Consider the following 11,434-nt stretch of genomic DNA (forward strand, 5'->3'; position numbering starts at 1 on the left):
TTAGACTTTCTGGATATCAAGAATGGCCGTCCATGGGTTCTAACTTATACCACGAAGATTCTAATATCTCGGACTCGGTCCTCTGTATTAGATATCCAAGAGATACTCATTCTAGCTTGTTTGCATGTAGAACGGAAGTGTTTGTCAGGTACGTGTTCATAGGTGAGAATGATGATGAGCGTCACATAATCATCACATTCATCATGTTCTTGGGTGCAAATGGATATCTTAGAGAAGGAATAAGCTTGAATTGAATAGAAAAACAGTAGTACTTTGTATTAATTCATGAGGAACAGCAGAGCTCCACACCTTAATCTATGGAGTGTAGAAACTCTACCGTGGAAAATACATAAGTGATAAGGTCCAGGCATGGCTGAATAGCCAGCCCCCTAAACATGATCAAAGGATCAAAAGATAATCCAAAGATATCCAAAGATGTAAATACAATAGTAAAAAGTCCTATTTATGCTAAACTAGTTACTAGGGTTTACAGAAATGAGTAAATGATGCAGATATCCACTTCTGGGGTGTGCTTGGGCTGAGCATTGAGCTTTACACGTGTAGAGGCTTCTCCTGGAGTTGTACGCCAGTTTGTAACCTATTTCTGACGTTTAGCTCCACTATGTAACCTGTTTCTGGCGTTTAACTCCAGAATGCAGCATGGAACTGGCGTTGAACGCCAGTTTGCGTCATCTAAACTCGGGCAAAGTATGGACTATTATATATTTCTGGAAAGCCCTGGATGTGTACTGTCGAACCCAATTAACAGCGCGCCATTTGGAGTTCTGTAGCTCCAGAAAATCAACTTTGAGTGCAGGGAGGTCAGAATCCAACAGTATTTGCAGTCCTTCTTCAACCTCTGAATCTGATTTTTGCTCAAGTCCCTCAATTTCAGTCAGAAAATACCTGAAATCACAGAAAAACACACAAACTCATAGTAAAGTCCAGAAATGTGAATTTTAATTAAAAACTAATAAAAATATACTAAAAACTAACTAAATCATACTGGAAACTATGTAAAAACAATGCCAAAAAGCGTATAAATTATCCGCTCATCAGTATTGTTGGATGATTCCTTCAATCCATTCAGACTCTGAGAGATCATATTGACTTGTTGGGTCAATATTTTATTCTGAGCCAATATGGCATTCAGAGTATCAATTTCAAGAACTCATTTCCTCTGAGGCGTCCCATTATTCACAGGATTCCTTTCAGAAGTGTACATGAACTGGTTATTTGCAACCATGTCAATGAGTTCTTGAGTTTCTGCAGGCATTTTCTTTAGGTGAATAGATCCACCTGCAGAATGGTCCAATGACATCTTTGATAATTCAGACAGACCATCATAGAATATATCCAGGATGGTCCATTCTGAAAGCATGTCAGAAGGACACTTTTTGGTTAGTTCCTTATATCTCTCCCAAGCTTCATAGAGGGATTCACCTTCCTTTTGTCTGAAGGTTTGAACATCCACTCTAAACTTACTAAGCTTTTGAGGAGGAAAGAACTTGGCTAAGAAAGCTGTGACCAGCTTATCCCAAGAGTTCAGGCTATCCTTAGGTTGAGAGTCCAACTATATTCTAGCTCTTTCTCTTACAGCAAATGGGAAAAGCATAAGCCTGTAGACCTTGGGATCAACCCCATTGGTCTTAACAGTATCACAGATCTACAAGAATTCAGTTAAGAACTGAAAAGGATCTTCGGATGGAAGTCCATGAAACTTGCAGTTCTGTTGCATCAGAGAAACTAATTGAGGTTTATGCTCAAAATTGTTTGCTCCAATGGCAGGGATTGAGATGCTCCTTCCATGTAAATTGGAATTTGGTGCAGTAAAGTCACCAAGCATCTTCCTTGCATTGTTATTATTTTTGGCCATGTCTCCTTCTTTTTCGAAAATTTTTGTCATATTTTCTCCAGAGAGTTGTGCTTTGGCTTCCCTTAGCTTCCTCTTCAGAGTCCTTTCAGGTTCAGGATCAGCTTCAACAAGAATGTTCTTATCCTTGTTCCTGCTCATATGAAAAAGAAGAAAACAGAAAAGAAAATATGGAATCCTCTATGTCACAGTATAGAGATTCCTTATGCAAGTATAAGAAGAGAAGAATATAAGAAGGAGAAGAGGTAAAATTCGAACACGGAGAGGAAGATGGGGTTCAAATTTTTGGGTGGAAGAGAAGTGTTAGTAGATGAATAATTAAATATAAAGAGATGAGAGAGAGGGAATTTTGAAAATCAATTAAAATAAAAAATAATATTTAAAGTTAAATTTCGAAAATTAAAATTGAAATCAAATTAAATTGAAATTAAAACAATTAGTTAATTAAAAAGAAAATTTGAAAAAGAGGGAAGTAATTTTCAAAAATTAGAGAGGGAGTTAGTTAGGTAGTTTTGAAAAAGCTAAAAATCAAACAAAAAGATAGGATTAGTTTGAAAAAGATTTGTAAATCAATTTTTGAAAAGATAAGAGGTTAGAAAAGAAGTTAGAAAAGATTTTGAAATTGATTTTGAAAAGGTGTGATTGAAACTTATTTTGAAAAAGATTTGAAAACGAAATTTGAAAAGATTTGAATTTTGAAATCAAAGTTGATTACTTGACTAACAAGAAACTAAAAAGATATGATTCTAGAGTTTAAAGATTGAACCTTTCTTATTAGGCAAGTAACAAACTTAAAAATTTTGAATCAATCACATTAATTGTTAGTAAATATTTTGAAAATCAATCATAAAGTTTTCGAAAATATGAAGAAAATTGAAAAAGATTTGAAAAAGATAGAGTTTTTAAAATGAAAGTTTGATTTGACTCATAAAAAATAACTAATTTTGAAAAATTTTTGAAAAAGTCAATCCAAATTTTCGAAATTTTATGATAGAATAAGGGAAAGATATTTTTTTGATTTTTTGAATTTTTAATGATGAAAGAGAAAAAAGGAAAAGATATCTTTTTGATGTTTTTCTCTCTTTTTTTTTCATTAAACAGCAAGAATGAAACAAAACATGAAGAATTAAGATCAAAACCAAAAATGCATGCAAAAACACTATGAATGTCAAGATGAACACCAAGAACACTTTGAATGTCAAGATGAACACCAAGAACTTATTTTTGAAAAATTTTCAAGAAAAGAAAACATGCAAGACACCAAACTTAAAAATTTTTATTCTTTAGACATTAATAATTCAAGAATGCATATGAAAAACAAGGAAAGACACAAAACAAGAAAATATGAAGATCAAACAAGAAGACTGGCCAAGAACGACTTGAAGATCATGAAGAATGCAATGCATGAAATTTTCGAAAATAAATTTTTAGAAAATTAAAAAGATGCAATTGACACCAAACTTAAAACTTGACTCTAGACTCAAACAAGAAACACAAAAAATATTTTTGATTTTATGATTTAAAAAAAATTTTTTTTTAGAAAACTAATTGGGAAAAACGAAAAAGAGAAAAATAATTTTTTTGGTATTTTTCGAAAATAGGAAATAAAAAGCTTAAAATTAAAATAAAATTACCTAATCTGAGCAACAGGATGAACCGTTAGTTGTCCAAACTCAAACAATCCCCGGGAATGGTGCCAAAAACTTGGTGCACGAAATCGTGATTGTTCATTCCTTGGTAATGGCGCTAAAAACTTAATACACACGTTCATAATTTTAGTTCTTTTTCACAATTTTGATACAACTAACCAGCAAGTGCACTGGGTCGTCCAAGTAATAAACCTTACGTGAGTAAGGGTCGATCCCACGGAGATTGTCGGCTTGAAGCAAGCTATGGTCACCTTGTAAATCTCAGTCAGGCGGATTCAGATAGTTATGGAGATTTGATAATTAAAACATAATTGAAATATAATCTAGGATAGAGATACTTATGTAATTCATTGGTGAGAATTTCAGATAAGCGTATAGAGATGCCTTTCGTTCCTCTGAACCTCTGCTTTCCTGCTGTCTTCATCCAATCATTCCTACTCCTTTCCATGGCAAGCTTTATGTATGGCATCACCGTTGTCAATGGCTACATCCCATCATCTCTGTGAAAATGGTCCAATGCGCTGTCATTGCATGGCTAATCATCTGTCGGTTCTTGATCGTATTGGAATAGGATTTACTATCCTTTTGCATCTATCACTATGCCCAACACTCGCGAGTTTGAAGCTCGTCACAGCCATCCCTTCCCAGATCCTACTCGGAATACCACAGACAATGTTTAGACTTTCCAGATCTCAAGAATGGCCGTCCATGGGTTCTAACTTATACCACGAAGATTCTAATATCTCGGACTCGGTCCTCTGTACTAGATATCCAAGAGATACTCATTCTAGCTTGTTTGCATGTAGAGCGGAAGTGTTTGTCAGGAACGCGTTCATAGGTGAGAATGAAGATGAGCGTCACATAATCATCACATTCATCATGTTCTTGGGTGCGAATGGATATCTTAGAGAAGGAATAAGCTTGAATTGAATAGAAAAACAGTAGTACTTTGTATTAATTCATGAGGAACAGCAGAGCTCCACACCTTAATCTACGGAGTGTAGAAACTCTACCGTGGAAAATACATAAGTGATAAGGTACAGGCATGGCCAAATGGACAGCCCCCTAAACGTGATCAAAGGATCAAAAGATAATCCAAAAATGTAAATACAATAGTAGAAAGTCCTATATATGCTAAACTAGTTACTAGGGTTTACAGAAATGAGTAAATGATGCAGAAATCCACTTCTGGGGCCCACTTGGTGTGTGCTTGGGCTGAGCATTGAGCTTTACACGTGTAGAGGCTTCTCTTGGAGTTGTACGCCAGTTTGTAACCTATTTCTGGCGTTTAACTCCACTTTGCAACCTGTTTCTGGCGTTTAACTCCAGAATGCAGCATGGAACTGACGTTGAACGCCAGTTTGCATCATCTAAACTCGGGCAAAGTATGGACTATTATATATTTCTGGAAAGCCCTGGATGTGTACTGTCCAACGCAATTAAGAGCGCGCCATTTAGAGTTCTGTAGCTCTAGAAAATCCACTTTGAGTGCAGGGAGGTCAGAATCCAACAGCATCTGCAGTCCTTCTTCAACCTCTGAATCTGATTTTTGCTCAAGTCCCTCAATTTCAGCCAGAAAATACCTGAAATCACAGAAAAACACACAAACTCATAGTAAAGTCCAGAAATGTGAATTTTAATTAAAAACTAATAAAAATATACTAAAAACTAACTAAATCATACTGAAAACTATGTAAAAACAATGCCAAAAAGCGTATAAATTATCCGCTCATCAAAGGAACAAAAGAAAAGCATAGTAAATTGACAACTACAATAAAATCTAACAACAATTGAATGTAAGAAATCAACAACAACAATTAAAGAAAACAAGATCTACATGAATTACCTCAAATTGCATTAAAAGAAAACAGAATGAACAAAGGTAGATCTACAAACAAAATAGAGGAAATTATAACAAACAATAGAAGAATGATGAATGTAACAACAAAGAATTAAGAAGAAGAAGTGGAAGAGAGCATGAATTAAAACCTAGATCTAAGAACTAAACCTAATCCTAATCCTAATCCTAGAGAGAAGGGAGAGCTTATCTCTCTAAAACTAAACAAAACTAGCCTAAAAAGTGTGTGTATGATATCTATGATGCCTTCCCCCTCATTCCTTGGTCTCTTTAGCCTTTTTCCACCAAAAACTCAGCTCCAAATGGGGCTAGAAACCCTCCAAAATCACCAGACACGTATTCCTCTTTAAAAATCACGTGCGGCCATCGGCGCGTACGCGTACAGTACGCGTGTGCATCCCTGGAGAATTTTGCGATCTGCGCATAAGCACATAGTGCGCGCGCACGTCCATGGGCTTTTCCAAATTTTTAGCTTTTCATGATTTCTCCACTTTGTATGCTTTCTTTTCACTCCTTTGATCCCTTCCTAGCCCTTTTCAACCTAAAATCACTAGCAAACACATCAAGGCATCTAGTGGAAATCAAAGGTGGATTAAAACTATCAAATCAAAGGTCTAAAAAGCATATTTTCACATCTAAGCACAAATACGGAGACAATCACAAAAATCATGCTATTTCATTGAATAAATGTGAGGAAAGGTTATTAAAATGTCTAAATTTAACACAAGATAAACCCTACAAAGGGGGTTTATCATATGACCAAACACCCATGCCATTTCCTTGTGGCCGTTATGAGCAAGATCCTTTGGAACCTCCACAACCTTATCATGACTAATATAAAGAACTACCTCAATGCACACCATCTCCGTACCCCTACGAAGAAGAACCACCTTCCTACTATGAACCCCCTCTCCAGAATCATGAACATTCCTATCCACCTCAAGCCCCAATAGATGACTCTCTCACCTTGCTACTTCAAGGCCAAGCGGATATACAAAGGAACACCCTAGAGTCTGTGACTAATTTGACTAAGGTAGTGCATACTTTAGCATACCAATGTTTGAATACTCAAGGTACTTCCATGGCCACATGTGAAAAGCCAAAGGAAGAGCAAAGTATGAAAGCGAAATTGGAAAATCTGGTGGAGAAGAAGGAAGAGTCAAGCTTTGTATTGGAGCAATTGGAGACACCTAGGGTCATTGAAGAAAAGGACAAAGTGGTTGAAGATCTAGGAGATGCGGAACCACCATGGATGTCTCAACAACCTCCGAAGCATATCAAGATTGAAGAATATGAGAAGGTTGATCAAGAGATGGACTCAATCATCAAGGATTTCTTATCAATAATTGAATTCTCTTCCATGGGACATGAAATGGAAGCTATTGAAGACAACTTAACACCGAATGATGTTGGTGATTGATGAGCGGATAATTTATACGCTTTTTGGCAGTGTTTTTACATAATTTTTAGTATGATTTAGTTAGTTTTTAGTATATTTTTATTAGTTTTTAAATAAAATTCACATTTCTTGACTTTACTATGAGTTTTTGTGTTTTTCTATGATTTCAGGTAATTTATGGCTGAAATTGAGGGACTTGAGCAAAAATCAGATTCAGAGGCTGAAGAAGGACTCCAGATGCTGTTGGATTCTGACCTCCCTGCACTCAAAGTGGATTTTCTGGAGCTACAAGAGTCCAAATGGCGCGCTCTCAATTGCGTTGGAAAGTAGACATCCAGGGATTTCCAGCAATATATAATATTCCATACTTTGCCCGAGTTTAGATGACGCAAACTGGCGTTCAACGCCAGTTTTCTGCCTTATTCTGGAGTTAAACGCCAGAAACAGGTTGCAAAGCAGAGTTAAATGCCAGAAACAGGTTACAAACTGGCATTTAACTCCAAGGAAGACCTCTACACGTGAAAGTTTCAATGCTCAGCCCAAGCACACACCAAGTGGGCCCGGAAGTGGATTTCTGCATCATTTACTTATTTCTGTAACCTTAGTAACTAGTTTAGTATAAATAGAACTTTTTACTATTGTGTTAGAAATCTTTGGATCTTTTGTTCATCTTTTGATCATGTTTTGATGATTGAACCCTCTTTGGGAGGCTGGCCATTCGGCCATGCCTGGACCATTATCGCTTATGTATTTTCAACGGTAGAGTTTCTACACACCATAGATTAAGGTGTGGAGCTCTGCTGTTCCTCATGAATTAATGCAAAGTACTATTGTTTTTCTATTCAATTCAAGCCTATTTCTTCTCTAAGATATTCATTCGCACACAAGAATATGATGAATGTGATGATTATGTGACGCTCATCACCATTCTCACTTATGAACGCGTGCCTAACAAACACTTCCGTTCTACATGAAAGCAAGCTTGAATGCATATCTCTTAGCCTCCTGATCTATGATCAGAATCTTCGTGGTATAGGCTAGAATTATTGGCGGCCATTCTTGAGATCCGGAAAGTCTAAACCTTGTCTGTGGTATTCCGAGTAGGATCTGGGAAGGGATAGCTGTGACGAGCTTCAAACTCGCGAGTGCTGGGCGTAGTGACAGACACAAAAGGATTACTGAAACCTATTCTAGTATGATCGAGAACCGACAGATGATTAGCCGTGCGGTGACAGCGCATCTTGGACTATTTTCACTGAGAGGACGGGAAGTAGCCATTGACAACGGTGATGCCCTACATAAAGCTTGCCATGGAAAGGAGTAGGAATGATTGGATGAAGACAGTAGGAAGCAGAGGTTCAAGAGGAACAAAAGAATCTCTATACGCTTATCTGAAATTCTCACCAATGTATTACATAAGTATTTCTATCCTATTTTATATTTTAATTATCAACTCACCATAACCATTTGAAATCCGCCTGAATGAGATTTACAAGGTGACCATAGATTGCTTCAAGCCGACAATCTCCTTGGGATCGACCCTTACTCATGTAAGGTTTATTACTTGGACGACCTAGTGCACTTGCTGGTTAGTTGTGCAAAGTTGTGACAAAGAACTAAAATTATGAACGTGCGTATTAAGTTTTTGACGTCGTTACCAAGGAATGAACGATCACGATTTCGTGTACCAAGTTTTTGGCGCCGTTGCTGGGGATTGTTCGAGTTTGGACAACTGACGGTTCATCTTGTTGCTCAGATTAGGTAATTTTATTTTAATTTTAAGTTTTTGTTTTTATTCTTTTTATTTTTTAAAAATTTTCAAAAAAAAATTTTAATAAAAATAAATTATTCTATGTTCTTCAGAATTTTTAAGAATGAATTCTAGTGTTTCTTCATGATTTGTTGAAGCCTGGCTGGCTGTCAAGCCATGTCTAAATTTTTGGACTAAGGCTTCCACTTATCATGGAAAGAGTCCTTGGACCCTCATCTAATCAGCTGTTATATGCCTGATTTGTATTTGCTGAAGCTTGGCTGGCCATTGGACATGTCTAGTGTTTTGGACCGGAGCTTTCACTGAAAGCTTGGTTGACTAGTAAGCCATGTCTAATTCCTGGACCGGAGCTTTAGACTAACATTGCATGATTTCTGGAATTCTCATTAAAAAATTTTGAAATCCTTATTTTTCTTTTCCAATTAATTTTTGAAAAAAATCCAAAAAAAAAATTTAATAAAACCATAAAAACCAAAAATTTGATGTTTCTTGTTTGAGTCTTGTGTCAATTTTAAGTTTGATGTCAATTGAATGCCTTTAATTTTCTTTAAATTTTCGAAAACTCATGCATTGTTCTTCATGATCTTCAAGTTGTTCTTCATGATCTTCAAGTTGTTCTTGATGATCTTCTTTGTTTGATCTTTGCATTTTTATGTTTTGTGTCTTTTCTTGTTTTTCATATGCATTTTTTAATTACTAGTGTCTAAAGTTTAAAAATTTTTAATTTTGGTGTCTTGCATGCTTTTCTTTTCTTAAAAATTTTCAAAAATAAGTCTTGATGTTCATCTTGATCCTCAAAGTGTTCTTGGTATTCATCTTGACATTCAAAGTGTTCTTGCATGCATCATGTGTTTTGATCTTGATTTTTTATGTTTTGCATTATTTTTATGTTTTTCTCTTCCCTCATTTAAATTCAAAAATCAAAAAAATATCTTTCCTATATTCTCTCATAAATTTTCAAAAATTTGGTTTGATTTAGTCAAAAAGTTTTTAAATTTAATTATTTCTTATGAGTCAAATCAAATTTTCAATTTAAAAATTCTATTTTTTTCAAATTTTTTTCAAAAAAATCAAATCTTTTTCGTATTTTTCGAAATTTTCAAAATTTATTTTCAAAATCTTTTTCTTATTTCTATTTCATATTTTCAAAATTAATGCTAACAATTAATATGATTGATTCAAAAAATTTTAAGTTTGTTACTTGCCTAGTAAGAATGGTTCAATCTTTAAATTTTAAAATCATATCTTTTTGTTTCTTGTTAGTCAAGTAATCAACTTTAATTTTCAAAATCAAATCTTTTTAAATTTCTTTTTCAAATCTTTTTTAAAATAAATTTCAATCACATCTTTTTCAAAATCAATTTCAAAATCTTTTCTAACTTCTCACCCTTTCAAATTTGATTTTCAAATCTTTTTCAATTAACCACTTAACTTTTTGTTTGATTTTAAAAGTTTATTATTTCAATCATATATTTTTCAAAACCACCTAACTACTTTTCTCTCCCTTATTTTCGAAAATCCCCTATCCCTTTTTCAAAAATTCCTTTTAATTAACTAATTATTTTAAATTTTAATTTCAAATTTTATTCCTTTTCATATTTTCGAATTCTAACTAATAATTAAAATAAAAACAAAAATATTTTTCCTTTTATTTTAATTTAAATTCGAATTTCTCTATTCTCCTCCCTCTATCCTTCTCTTCTTCTACTCACATAAAAGAATCTCTATACTGTGACATAGAGGATTCTATATTTTCTTTTCTATTCTCTTCTTTTTCATATGAGCAGGAACAAGGATAAGAACATTCTTGTTGAAGCTGATCCTGAACCTGAAAAGACTCTGAAGAGGAAGCTAAGGGAAGCTAAAACACAACACTCTGAAGAGGACTTTACTGAAATTTTCAAAAAAGAAGGAGACATGGCCGAACCCAACAATGCAAGGAAGATGCTTGGTGAATTTACTGCACCAAATTCCAACTTGCATGGAAGAAGCATCTCAATCCCTGCCATTGGAGCAAATAATTTTGAGCTAAAGCCTCAATTAATTTCTCTGATGCAACAGAATTGTAAATTTCATGGACTTCCATCAAAAGATCTTTTTCAATTCCTAACTAAATTCTTGCAAATCTGTGATACTGTTAAGACCAATGGGGTTGATCCCGAGGTCTACAAGCTTATGCTTTTCCTGTTTGCTGTAAGAGACAGAGCTAGAATATGGTTGGACTCTCAACCTAAAGATAGCCTGAACTCTTGGGATAAGCTGGTCATGGTTTTCTTAGCCAAGTTCTTTCCTCCTCATAAGCTTAGCAAACTTAGAGTGGATGTTCAAACCTTGAAACAGAAAGAAGGTGAATCCCTCTATGAAGCTTGGGAGAGATACAAGAAACTGACCAAAAAGTGTCCTTCTGACATGCTTTCAGAATGGACCATCCTGGATATATTCTATGATGGTCTGTCTGAATTATCTAAGATGTCATTGGACCATTCTGCAGGTGGATCCATTCACCTAAAGAAAACACATGCAGAAGCTCAGGAACTCATTGACATGGTTGCAAATAACCAGTTCATGTACACCTCTGAGACGAATCCTGTGAACAGTGGGACGCCTCAGAAGAAGAGAGTTCTTGAAATTGATACTCTGAATACCATATTAGCTCAGAACAAAATATTGACTCAGCAAGTCAATATGATTTCTCAGAGTCTGAATGGATTGCAAGCTGCATCCAATAGTACTCAAGAGGCATCTTCTGAAGAAGAAGCTTATGATCCTGAGAACCCTGCAATAGCAGAGGTGAATTACATGGGGGAACCCTATGGAAATACCTATAATCCCTTATAGAGAAATCATCCAAAATTCTCATGGAAGGATCAACAAAAGCCTCAAC

The 11,434-nt window shown here is 35.1% G+C and overlaps 2 non-coding genes across 2 annotated transcripts; one reads left to right on the forward strand and one right to left on the reverse strand.

Annotated features, from left to right (window-relative positions):
• Nucleotides 1-1,379: 1,379 nt before the first annotated feature.
• Nucleotides 1,380-1,483, forward strand: LOC148552892 (small nucleolar RNA R71). The gene has a single exon (XR_015892774.1). It is a non-coding gene; the product is annotated as a small nucleolar RNA R71 (small nucleolar RNA).
• A 9,374-nt stretch (nt 1,484-10,857) lies between these two features.
• Nucleotides 10,858-10,965, reverse strand: LOC148552893 (small nucleolar RNA R71). The gene has a single exon (XR_015893013.1). It is a non-coding gene; the product is annotated as a small nucleolar RNA R71 (small nucleolar RNA).
• Nucleotides 10,966-11,434: the final 469 nt, after the last annotated feature.

This window comes from Arachis ipaensis, chromosome B7 (assembly GCF_059453495.1).
Source record: "Arachis ipaensis isolate K30076 ecotype BB chromosome B7, ASM5945349v1, whole genome shotgun sequence".
NCBI lineage: Eukaryota > Viridiplantae > Streptophyta > Magnoliopsida > Fabales > Fabaceae > Arachis > Arachis ipaensis.